Genomic DNA, 12,049 nt, shown 5'->3' with positions numbered 1-12,049 from the left:
TATGGTGTTAGACAGTGTTCTAGTTTCATTCTTTTACAAGTGGTTGACCAGATTTCCCAGCACCACTTGTTAAAGAGATTGTCTTTAATCCATTGTATATTCTTGCCTCCTTTGTCAAAGATAAAGTGTTCATATGTGGGTGGATTTATCTCTGGGCTTTCTATTTTGTTCCATTGATCTATATTTCTGTCTTTGTGCCAGTACTGTACTGTCTTGATAACTGTGGCTTTGTAGTAGAGCCTGAAGTCAGGTAGGTTGATTCCTCCAGTTCCATTCTTCTTTCTCAAGATAGCTTTGGTTATTAGAGGCTTTTTGTATTTCCATACAAATTGTGAAATTATTTGTTCTAGCTCTGTGAAGAATACCATCCTGACCCTTTTATTGTTGAAATTAAAAAAAATAAAAGATACTTAAATACAATGGTGAATATATAGGACAAAACAGAATCATAAAATTTAATGCTGAATTAAGCAGTGATCTGAATGTCTGGATCACCAAATTGGCTTTGAACCCAAAACCACTTAAAAATGGGTATGCTTGCTGTTAACAGCAACTGGCTTATAAGTGAAAGAATGGTCGAAGCTGTTCCAGTTGAACTTCAGGGAAATTCTCTTCTCAAGAACATCCTTTAACTGTTGCTGCAATTCATGGTTCAGTCTGGCCGAAACTGTGTTGGTTTCCTTACTGCGTTTAAATGAAACCTGAATAGCTTTCTTATCTTTCCCAACAGACCAAGGAATAGAAGGTTGTGATGCAGGAACAGCAGCTAGGACACCTGTCTTCTGTGCATGATCATCAACTTCTGGCCTTAATTCATCTTCTGATTTTAATCTCCTTCAAACAGGTTTAGGTGGTGGAGCAACAGGTGCTGTGCCTTTGTTGACATTGGCAGGAGCACTAGCAGCTGTCTTTTCTTCAATTTTACTATCTGTTTTGGCAAATCAAAGAGAACTTGCGGGATCAGAAGCTTTTTCAAACAGCAAGACCTCTGGATGTTTCTCGGCTTCATCATCTGTTCTTCATTTGCAGCAAACACTTCCAATTGGCTGAAATCTGCAAAATTTGGTTGTTCTGGTATCTGCTGAGGTGAGGTAGCAATGTGAGTTATTAGGCCATTGGCATCCACTGGGCAATGCACAACAGGACAAGGAGCCTGTGAGGGCTGTGGTCTTGGAGGCACTGCAAGAGATTGGGCAACAGCTCCAGCCTGTGGCTTTCTGTTGTGATGGAAAAGATCTGATTTATACCTAAAGATGATGATCTAGAATGAGAGGGCTGAGGCCTTGGAGGTGGAGGTGGTGGTGCAGTGTTTTTAGGAGAGGTTCCTGAATGAGACCTTGGATGAGTTACATTGTTTCCAATCTGTTCTGGATCTGAAGTAAGAGAGTCTGAAGTACTGTAACCATCTGCTACAGTATTTCCAGAAGCAAATTTCACTGATGAATTTATCTTATTTTCTTCTGAAAGGTCAGGTGTTTTCACAAGCAATGGGCTTAGTGGGATTAGTATGATCATTGCCAGTTCTTCTAAGTTCCATTTCCTGCATGTGGATTTTGCTTGGAGTCATACGAATGGAATGGAGAAGACAATGGCACCCCATTCCAGTACTCTTGCCTGGAAAATCCCATGGACGGAGGAGCCTGGTAGGCTGCAGTCCATGGGTTTGCGAAGAGTCGGACACGACTGAGCGACTTCACTTTCACTTTTCACTTTCATGCATTGGAGGAGGAAATGGCAACCCACTCCAGTATTCTTGCCTGGAGAATCCCAGGGACAGCGAAGCCTGGTGGGCTGCTGTCTATGGGATCACACAGAGTTAGACACGACTGAAGCGACTTAGAAGCATACGAATGGGAACTGGATGAACAATAGCAGTATCAGGATCAGCTGGTGCAATGTTAGAATCAAATTGGGTCAGAGTTTGTGAGCTTGAAGAGCATTCACTAAATGTCTCCCACTGCTCGCTGCTCTGATTCAGCTGGGACCAAGTCTGGTTTAGGGACAGCATTGACAGAGATTTGCTTGGAGGAGCCTCTGCAGGAGAGCCTGAATAACCTACCTCAACTGGCTGATCCCCAACGTCTGCTGAATCTTCCAAACCAATCAGTTTGGGCATTAAGCTTTCAGGGAGTTTTTCTCGTAAGTCATAGCCATTGTTCCTAGCAACTACCAGATGAAATGCAGCACAAAACTCAACCAGTGTCAAGGCTCTATCTTTATCAAAATCTGAGAGTTCCCAAATATGAGAAAGTTGAATAGGAAATTTCAATTTTGTAAAAAACTCTTTAGCTGTAAATCCTGGAGCTAAACAGGAATCAATCTGTTTAGATCAGGCTGAACGGTTTTAAATTGATTTACATAGACTGTCTTTGTTCATCTGTTATTTCCCAAGGATCGTCATAACTACTGGATTGCCTACGAATTTCATTGGCAGTTGTAGCTGAGGCTACAGTTCGTATTGTTGTCTGGTCCTAGACAGAAGCAGGATGCATGGTTAAAAGAGTACTGGTTAGTGGAATATCTGCAAAACTGACCCAGTTTTCTTGAGGTGGAGGTGGAGAATGTCCTACCTACACTGTGTCACCAGCAGAAGAACCTGATTGTGCTTCACCAAAGGGAGCCCAGAATGGCCCAGGCTCTGCAAGAGGCCTCTCACTCTTTCCTCCACTGGGATGACGGTTTTGATTCCTCCATGTGTGTGGAGAAGTTGGTGGAGACTGCTGTGGTGAGACTACTGGGAAGCAGGTTCCTGCTGATCTATAGATGCGTGAGGCTGGGCAGTATCATGGCTTGTGGACCCCTTTTTCACTTGTCCCCTGCCAGGTGGTGGGGGGGGGGTGGGTTACACCATAGTTCAGTTCAGTTCAGTTCAGTCGCTCAGTCATGTCCCATTCTTTGCAACCCCATGAATCACAGCACACCAGGCCTCCCTGTCCATCACAAACTCCCGGAGTTCACTCAAACTCATGTCCATCGAGTTGGTGATGCCATCCAGCCATCTCATCCTCTCTAAGACCCTTGATTTTCAGAATCTGAAGAATATGAGGTTGCATGACAAGATTCCTCTTCATTCTTTGAAGCAACAAATCTTGGCAGAGGATGGTCCTTTACTGTATTTATACTTTCTTCTCCAGGGGATCTTCCTGACCCAGGGATCAAACCGGCATCTCCTGCAGCCCCTTCGTTGCAGGTGGATTCTTTACCTCTGGGCCACCAGGGAAGCCCTTTAAATTGTCTACTTAAATACAATTTGCTTTTCCCCAGCCAAACTTGCCTGTATTCTATAGCTATCAAGTTCTTTTCAAAATGTGCCTTCTGGTCACATCACTCCACTCTTCAATTTTAAAGAAAATCTGTCTGTGACTTCCCATTGCTCTTAAGGTAAAGCTAAATCTAACACAGTGCTATCCTGTAGAACTTTCTGCAATAATGGAAATGTTCCCTGAACTCTCCAATATGGTGTCTACTATCTGCAAACGGGCAACTAAGCACCTGAAATGTAGCAAGTTCAACTGAGGAATGCAAATCTTAATTCTCCTTAGTTTTAATTACTTTAAATCCAAATTTAAACAACCACATCAGCCAGTAGTATCCATGTGGAGCTCAAAAGATGGCCCCTGCATTGTCTAGTCTCTACCTATTCTCTAACCTTTTCTTATACCAAGCTCCCTACCTCTTGGTCTCTCTGACTCAGTCCTTTAAGTTTCACACATTCATTTTGCTTCCAGTTGACTCAAGAAAACTTTGCAAATATTATGCCTCTGTTAGGGGAATTCTTCCCATTTTTTTTTTTTTTTTTCCTAGTTAAAACCTACTCATCTTTCAGAGGACTTCCCAGGTGGCTCAATGGTAAAGAATCCACCTTCCAATGCAGGAAATGCAGGGGATGCAGTTTCGATCCCTGGGAAAGGAAATGGCAACTCACTCCAGTATCCTTGCCTGGGAAATCTCATGGACAGAGGAGCCCGGTAGACTATAGTCCTTGGGGTCGCAGAGTCAGACAGAATTTAGTGATTAAACAACAACATCTTTCAGAAGATTCAAGAATGAAAATTGTGTCCCTAGGGAAGCCTTCTCAGCACATGAGGAAGCCAATTTCAAATGTGCTTAATTCATCATCATTGTCCTTGCAATTGTTTTAGTCTGATATTTATCTTTGTTGTTGCTTCCATAAAACTAGACTGTTAGATCAATGAAGGCATGGACCATTGTCACCCAGTAATTACTATTACCATAGGATAAGTACTCTATAAATATTAATTACATAAAAGAGTGACTATTTTTTATTACTCTGTAGCTCCCAAAATTCAATTTGATTTGGGCTTTTGTGGTACTATCTTTGACCAATTTTTGTGTAAATACTAAGCATACAAAATAGCAACTAAAGAAAGTTTATCCCATTGCCAACCTCTTTCCAGACCAACAAAGGAATGGAATGTGAGAGCTTCCTTGGTATTTACTGATGCAGAAGTAACTGAACATCTGAGCTAAAAGCTCAAACAGTGATTATTAGTATCCAATTTACCATAACAGTCTAAATGACATTCAGGCTGACAAATTGGTGAAGAAAACTTTCATAACTTTCACCCACAATCTGAGCTGCACAAATCCCTCTGCTTTTTATATTTAATTTAATCCTTTTTGAAGTCATTTGTTCCTGTAACTGGCATTTTAATCTCTTATGTGCTTCTGGTTGTCCCAATTTCTCACTTATCAGAATACTCTTCTGCAGCTTAATGCTTTAAAAGAGGCTTTTGGAGTTTTACCTAACAAGATTCTTAAGTTCTCTTTCAAGGATCTTTGAGTTTTAATCTTTTTCTTCATAGTGACAGGCTCAATCCTAATTCCATGAATACATCTTGAACTTTTGAGGGGGACAGGTTTATAGGGCAATCTGTGTATTCATCTAGTCTGCCTCCCACCTTGAAGACAAAGATGTTGTCTCTCTGAATTCTTTAAAGGGCATGTAATAGAGACTAGTGTACTCTGCAACTAGGTGATTGTCCACACAAGATGGTCCCATTATAATCCCATAAAGCAAGGGTCCTCGACCTCCAGGCCACAGACTGATACCTCCTGTCAGATCAGCAGTGCCATTAATGTGCACAATAAATTTAATGCACTTGAGTCATCCTATGACCAACCTAGACAGCATATTAAAAAGCAGAGACATCACTTTACCGACAAAGGTCCATCTAGTCAAAGCTATGGTTTTTCCAGTAGTCATGTATGGATGTGAGAGTTGGACTGTAAAAAAGCTGAGCGCCAAAGAACTCATGCTTTTGAACTGTAGTGTTGGAGAAGACCCTTGAGAGTCCCTTCGACTGCAAGGAAATCCAACCAGTCCATCCTAAAGGACATCAGTCCTGAATATTCATTGGAAGGATTGATGCTGAGGCTGAAACTCCAATACTTTGGCCACCTGACACAAAGAACTGACTCATTTGAAAAGACCCTGATGCTGGGAAAAATTGAAGGCAGGAAGAAAAGGGGACGACAGAGGATGAGATGGTTGTATGGCATCACTGACTCAATGGACATGAGTCTGAGCAAGCTCTGGGAGTTGGTGATGGACAGGGAGGCCTGGCATGCTGCAGTCCATGGGGTTGCCAAGCATTGGACACGACTGAGTGACTGAACTGAATTCTACTTGTAATGTAGAATAAATATGCACTTATTACAATTGACTTGCATGTAATAATAATCAAGCTCCCACAGCCTTATGAAGTAGGCATTATTTACAGTCTGCAATCAAAACATCTAAAATCCAGAGCAGCTGAGTAATTACTGAAGATACTATAGATGGTGAGTGGCTAAACCATGCTTCACACTCAGTGTGATCCAAAAACTAAGACTCTTAACTTTGATCTCATACTGCCTGTTGACAGGGCGGAAATTTGGACCCCATTTGGACCTTTCTTTATTCAAGAGCTGGTTATCTTTGTAGAAGCCGTTTTTCCCATCTCATATTATAATCTTTATGAACATTAAATAATTGTTGAATGAATGAGTAAATACATATTAAACTTATCTCTGAGAAAGATTGTTAACTTGAAATGTGAATGGTGTTTGTTCATTAAATCAGGAAAAGAAAAGTAAGGAGAAAGGAGAAATCTAAAACTAGGTTATTGAATCATTCTCCTATACTTCAGGAAACATCATTATAGGGGTGATACTATTATTTCTGTGTCTATAGAATATATAGATGTGAGGAAACTAGGCCTCTGAGAATTTAAGTAATTTACCATATGAAGGCCCTAGAAATCAGCACAATCAGTGTTTAAAAGCTAGATTGCCTGGTTCCAAAGCTCATGATCTTAAACTAATTTACCATATAAATGTCACCAGGGGATCTGACATATCCTCTTGGGGTTTTAAGTCTATACATGTGTAATTAAGAGAACTTTGGTTAAGTTCTCGTTTTGCTATTAATGAATGCTATAATTCTAAATAATCATTTCCAGTTTGTGGCGAATTACTTACTGAGAAAATGACAGTGCTAGAGGTAATGCTATTTAAAATCTATGCTTGATCTAATGGTTCATTAGTCTGAAATTTACCAGCTCATTTTTGCAATCATAATTTATTCCAACCGTGATATCTTCAGTTTAAAAATGTGTATATACTAACTGGATGCAAACAATAGCTATTGTTGACACTGAAAATTTGACAAAATATATCATTAAATGAAAGAGATGCTGAGTTGTAGAGAAAGTTACTACAGTCCACCTAAGTATGACACATTTTCATGAGATTTATGCTAAAACTTTGAAAAAAACCCTAAATGTTCTAGCTGAATGACCTCATCTATAGCAATAGTTTTCCTGATACAGAAGTTACTTTATGTTTTAAAATGGTATCACATCTTCTGTTCTTTGAATCTAATTTGTCAATGACAGTGGCCAAGAATTGATGAATGATCCAGTAGAGAATTACATGGTATTTAGCTTTTCTGGAGAGATATGACATTTCAGGTTTAGGATGATTCATCTCATGGTTAACATGTCAAGTTTTCCTGTGAGATGTTAGTTGCTGCAAGAAATGTAATGGAGCCATCACTGGTACATCTGGAGGTGGGCTAGAGTCTGCTGGCTACTCTGGTGTGGCTATGTGAAAGGATTGGCATGTGTCCAAACCATCTATTGGGCAAAGTCTTCCGAATTTTAGGCAACTGCTGATTTGAAACACCCTCTTGTACTCCACATGCAGTTAGTACTCCCCTGCTGTTCTGGAAAGCCTTATGTCCTGAAAATCAGTGAAACCATTAAAGAGTTTTATTGACCAACAAACCCTTGCTACTGTTAAGTCACTTCAGTTGTGTCTGACTCTGTGTGACCCCAGAGATGGCAGCCCACCAGGCTCCCCCGTCCCTGGGACTCTCCAGGCAAGAACAGTGGAGTGGGTTGCCATTTCCTTCTCCAATGCATGAAAGTGAAAAGTGAAAGGGAAGTCGCTCAGTCCTGTCTGAACAAACCCTTGGGTGTTTCCAGAATTTGTGCTCAATCCCATCAACATTTGTCAAGGTTAAATCCCTACTATTTAGTATTCACAGCCTACACAAGATACTTTGCTTTTCTTGTAGGCTTCCCATCTATTTAGCTCTTTAAAAGAGGTTAAAAAGAGAAGACTCTGTAGACTTTACCCATCTAATTGGAGAAGACTCACCCACACAGGAGACCCCTGGCATTGCACCAAGGTAACGGGTGGTGGTCACTGCTGGGGGGAAATATCGGGTTTGTATCCATTATTGTTAGGTGCTCACCACAGCCAACCTTAAACAGTTAAATCAAGGAACTATAAAAGGGTCAAAAATGAGCACAGACTCGATTCTAAATTCTGGCTATGATTCGTGAGTGATGCTAATTTCTGAAAAGATTATCTCTGTGATTTAATTTCACATGGAAAACATCCTCCCTTTGCAAAGCTGAACCTGTGGCTTCCTGGGTTTCAGAGAAATCTTTCAAGAAGAAATCATCCAGGAGGAGATAGGCTATTATTTAAATGGTCTTGACGTTCCCATGACCTTTAGTTCCCTTCTGACCTTCTCACTCCCTTTCCCAGAGCCTGTTGTAAGCCAGATGCTAGATGGGTACTCATCCCCCAGGCCCAATTTCTCTTCTCAATGATGAAATAGGCAGCATTTTTCTAAAATGACTTCAATAAGAAAGCAGAGAAAACAAAATTTATGAAATAAAGGTAATAAAAGCATCCCAGCTAAAACATGTTGCTCTTTATAGTATAGTTATTTCGTACCATTTACTAGCTTTGAAATCAGGTACAGAGTTCCCTCCCACAATTCAAATTGACACTCCAATGTGAACCCAATAATGAGTTCTTTTGAGTAAAAGGTATTTATTTTTATATACTATTACTTATCCCAGCCTTGGTTATAATTTATAATTTTTTATTGAAAACGTTATATATTTTCATCTAAAGAGTGATTCTAATGATAGGCAGAATAACTATACCTGAGAAATATGGTTAAAGAGTGCTGCGTATCATTCCAATCCCACAGAAAGGCAATGCCAAGGAATGTTCAAACCACAACTGCACTCATCTCACAAACTAGAAAAGTAATGCTGAAAATCCTCCAAGCAAGGCTTCAACAGTAGCTTCAAAGTGAACAAAGGCTTCAAAGTGAACTGAGAACTTCAAGCTGGACTTAGAAAAGGCAGAGGAACCAGAAATCAAATTGCCAACATCCTTTGGATCACCAAAAAGGCAAGAGAGTTCCAGAAAAACATCTACTTCTGCTTTATTGACTATGCTAAAGCCTTTTACTGTGTGGATCACAGCAAACTGTGGAAAATTCTTAAATGGATGGGAATACCAGACCACCTTACCTGACTCCTGAGAAATCTGTATGCAGGTCAAGAAGCAACAGTTAAAACCAGACATGGAACAACAGATTGGTTCTGAATTGGGAAAGGAGTATGTCAAGGCTCTATATTGTCACTCTGCTTATTTAACTTATATGCAGAGTACATCATGCAAAACGCTGGACTGGATGAAGCACAAGCTAGAATCAAGACTGCCGGGAGAAATATCAATAACCTCAGATACGCAGATGACTCTACCCTTATGGCAGAAAGCAGAGAGAAACTGAGAAGGCTTTTGATGAAAGTGAAAGAGGAGAGTAAAAAATTGGCTTAAATTCAACCTTCAGAAAACTAAGATCTTGGTGTCTAGTTCCATTACTTCTTGGCAAATAAATGGGGAAACAATGGAAACAGTGAGAGATTTTATTTTGGGGGGCTCCAAAATCACTGTAGATGGTGACTGCAGCCCTGAAATTAGAAGACTCTTTCTTCTTGGAAGAAAAGCTATGACCAACCTAAACAGCATATTAAAAAGCAGGACATTACTTTGCCAACAAAGGTCTGTCTAGTCAAATGTATTGTTTTTCCAGTAGTCATGTATGGATGTGAGAGTTAGACCATAAAGAAAGCTGAGTGCCGAAGAATTAATGCTTTTGAACTGTGGTGTTGGAGAAGACTCTGAGAGTCCCTTGGACAGCAAGGAGATCCAACTGGTCCATGTTAAAGGAAATCAGTCCTGAATATTCATTGGAAGGACTGATGCTGAAGCTGAAGCTCCAATACTTTGGCCACCTGATGCAAAGAGCTAACTCATTTGAAAAGACCCTGATGCTGGGCAAGACCAAAGGCAGGAGGAGAAGGGGACAACAGAGGATGAGATGGTGAATGGCATAACCTACTGGATGGGCATGAATTTGGGCAAGCTCCAGGAGTTGGTGATGGACAGGGAAGCCTGGCATGCTGCAGTCCATGGGGTTGCAAAGAGTTAGACACGACTGAGTGACTGATCTGAACAAAATCCATCTCTGTCACTGGCTACTTATATTGCCTTAAATTTCCCAAGTTTCTATTCAGCATAAGGTACTGAAAGTTCTTGATAAATAAAATACATCATTTGTTCTTGTTCACTGAGCCCTTCCTGAGAATATATAATAAATATGAGCGACAACTGCAATCCACTGGAAAATGCTCTGTTAGATGTCAGATAAAAAGTCTGTCATTTCAGTGGTGCCATAAACTTAGGACATGGAACCAAATTTTAAAAAATCTGCACATATTGGTAGAATTAATGAAGTATTTGGTGGAAATTAATATTTCAAAATTAATTGTACAATAGCAAAAAGAAGTCATGAATTGTTTGTAATCTCAGGAGAGCAAACTCTAAGTTAATTATAAGTTCAGCATGGGTCAACAGTGTGAAGGGAGGCTCAGGAAGGGACTGTGGCCTTGAAGTGACTAAATGATGTCACTCTCAGTTTGGGCAGGGTAGAGGATCACCCCACTAAATCCTGCACTGGACAGGCTGTGCCTCAGTGTTTGATCTTGTAAGCCTTGCCATTAGGAAATAAGCATGGTGGATATCACCTAGGAAACGGGGATAGTTTGTCACCATTTGTCATCATGAATGAAGGTTCCAGAAACTCTTCATTGTTATGAAGAGAATAGAGCTGAAAGAGTGGTCAGAAAGATGAGGTTTGAACTCCTATTGTTTTATGTGAGAGTTGAGTAGTTTGGGGCAAGTAATTTTACCGCTTTAATGCTCAGTTTCCTCAGCTATAAAACTGGCATAATGATATCATCTTCTTTATAAAGTCATTGTGCAGGTCAAATGAGATCATTTAAGCTAATGCATTATCTAGGTTGTACATGCTATGCAAATACATGAGAAATAATTAATCCTGTTCTGAACACAAAACAACATACTGTGCAAGAGGGAGAAGCTCATTGTTTATGATTTTCATAGGGTTAGAGGCAGGAGTAGAAGTGAAAATGAAGCAGATTTGGCTTAATGGATGAAAGAAGCTAATAATAATTGATAATGTGTCAACAGCATCATTGGTTGCCTCAAGAAAGTAGTAAGCTTCCTCTCTTAGGAGGAATTCAGGGAGAAACTAGATGAAACCTGGATGGCGAGGTTGTGAGATAATTTACTGAAAGGTTTATAAAAACTTTTCTTGGTGAACGAGTTTACCAATCTGTTGAGGTTTTGCTACAACCCCAACATGCATTTCCAGATCACTCAGTTAAGGACAGTTATTTGACAATAATTACAATGTCAGTTGGAGGCCCTAGCACACACTAAGCACCAACCATATTCCAGTGAGCCTAGAACATTTATATACATACCTCTCATGTTAAACCATGCATTGCAAAGGAAGGAACAATTCCACCTTAAGACCTGTCTCCTCTACCCCCAATAAAATATAGCTGTTAATAGGACAAGAAGTAGAAAAAGTGTTGTCCAAAATACTGCTTCTCCTTTCTTGTGCCAACACTTTATAATCTAGCCCCCAAGACAGTGCTGAGAAAAGCAAGATTATATGGACCAGTAGTGTAGATTGCCACATATATGCAACAGCAAGCAAAAAAAATTCTATGCCACCCAGAAAATTATTACCTTGCAGAATTCATAGTTTTAAAAAATCTTGCCTGGCTCTTTAAACAGAAAAGAGCTCAACTCCTTTTCTGACAAATGGTATCAGTGATTCTACTTGGAGAAATGAGTAATCAAATCTCACGCTTCAGAAAATAAGCTCAACACTGTAAGGATCAGGAAGATATATATTCCCTTCACAGCCCTATAGTGTTTGACAAACTGGCTCAGAGCAAAGGCAACAGCAATTGGAGCATCTTTGCTTTATTTCAATACATCAGCATCAGTTTGGCTAAGGGCCTTGAAAGGAGAGGGCCCAAAGGGGAAGGACAAATGCCAGCTTCCTTAATCTGAAGGTACCATGCAAAACACAAAGACTTTATTCTTCTTGCTGGCTGGGGCTCTCTTTTATGGAATATGTGAGAATAGATAAATACATTTTCTGCATTTTCTAAAAAATAAATGGATTGCCACTGGGGGCAAAGAATGATATGTGCACACAACATAATATTTTACTAACCCAGGTTTCTCTTTCTGTGGACTAATCTCTAAGTTCAGTTGAGAGAAATGAGGAAAATGCTACCAAGGGTAAATCTTTATTCATCTCTGGGTGTATTTGGAAGTCAACTTGTGAGCC

At 40.1% G+C, this 12,049-nt stretch overlaps 1 pseudogene; it reads right to left on the bottom strand.

Moving 5' to 3' along the window:
* Positions 1 to 558: 558 nt before the first annotated feature.
* The window catches only part of LOC109563502 (ralBP1-associated Eps domain-containing protein 1-like), a 30,142-nt pseudogene continuing 18,651 nt past the window's right edge, over positions 559 to 12,049 (bottom strand).

The sequence above is a fragment of the Bos indicus genome, chromosome 9, assembly GCF_029378745.1.
Source record: "Bos indicus isolate NIAB-ARS_2022 breed Sahiwal x Tharparkar chromosome 9, NIAB-ARS_B.indTharparkar_mat_pri_1.0, whole genome shotgun sequence".
Taxonomy (NCBI): Eukaryota; Metazoa; Chordata; class Mammalia; order Artiodactyla; family Bovidae; genus Bos; species Bos indicus.
Note: the sequence above shows the minus strand (reverse complement) of the source record. Positions and strands in the feature narration are given on the sequence as shown.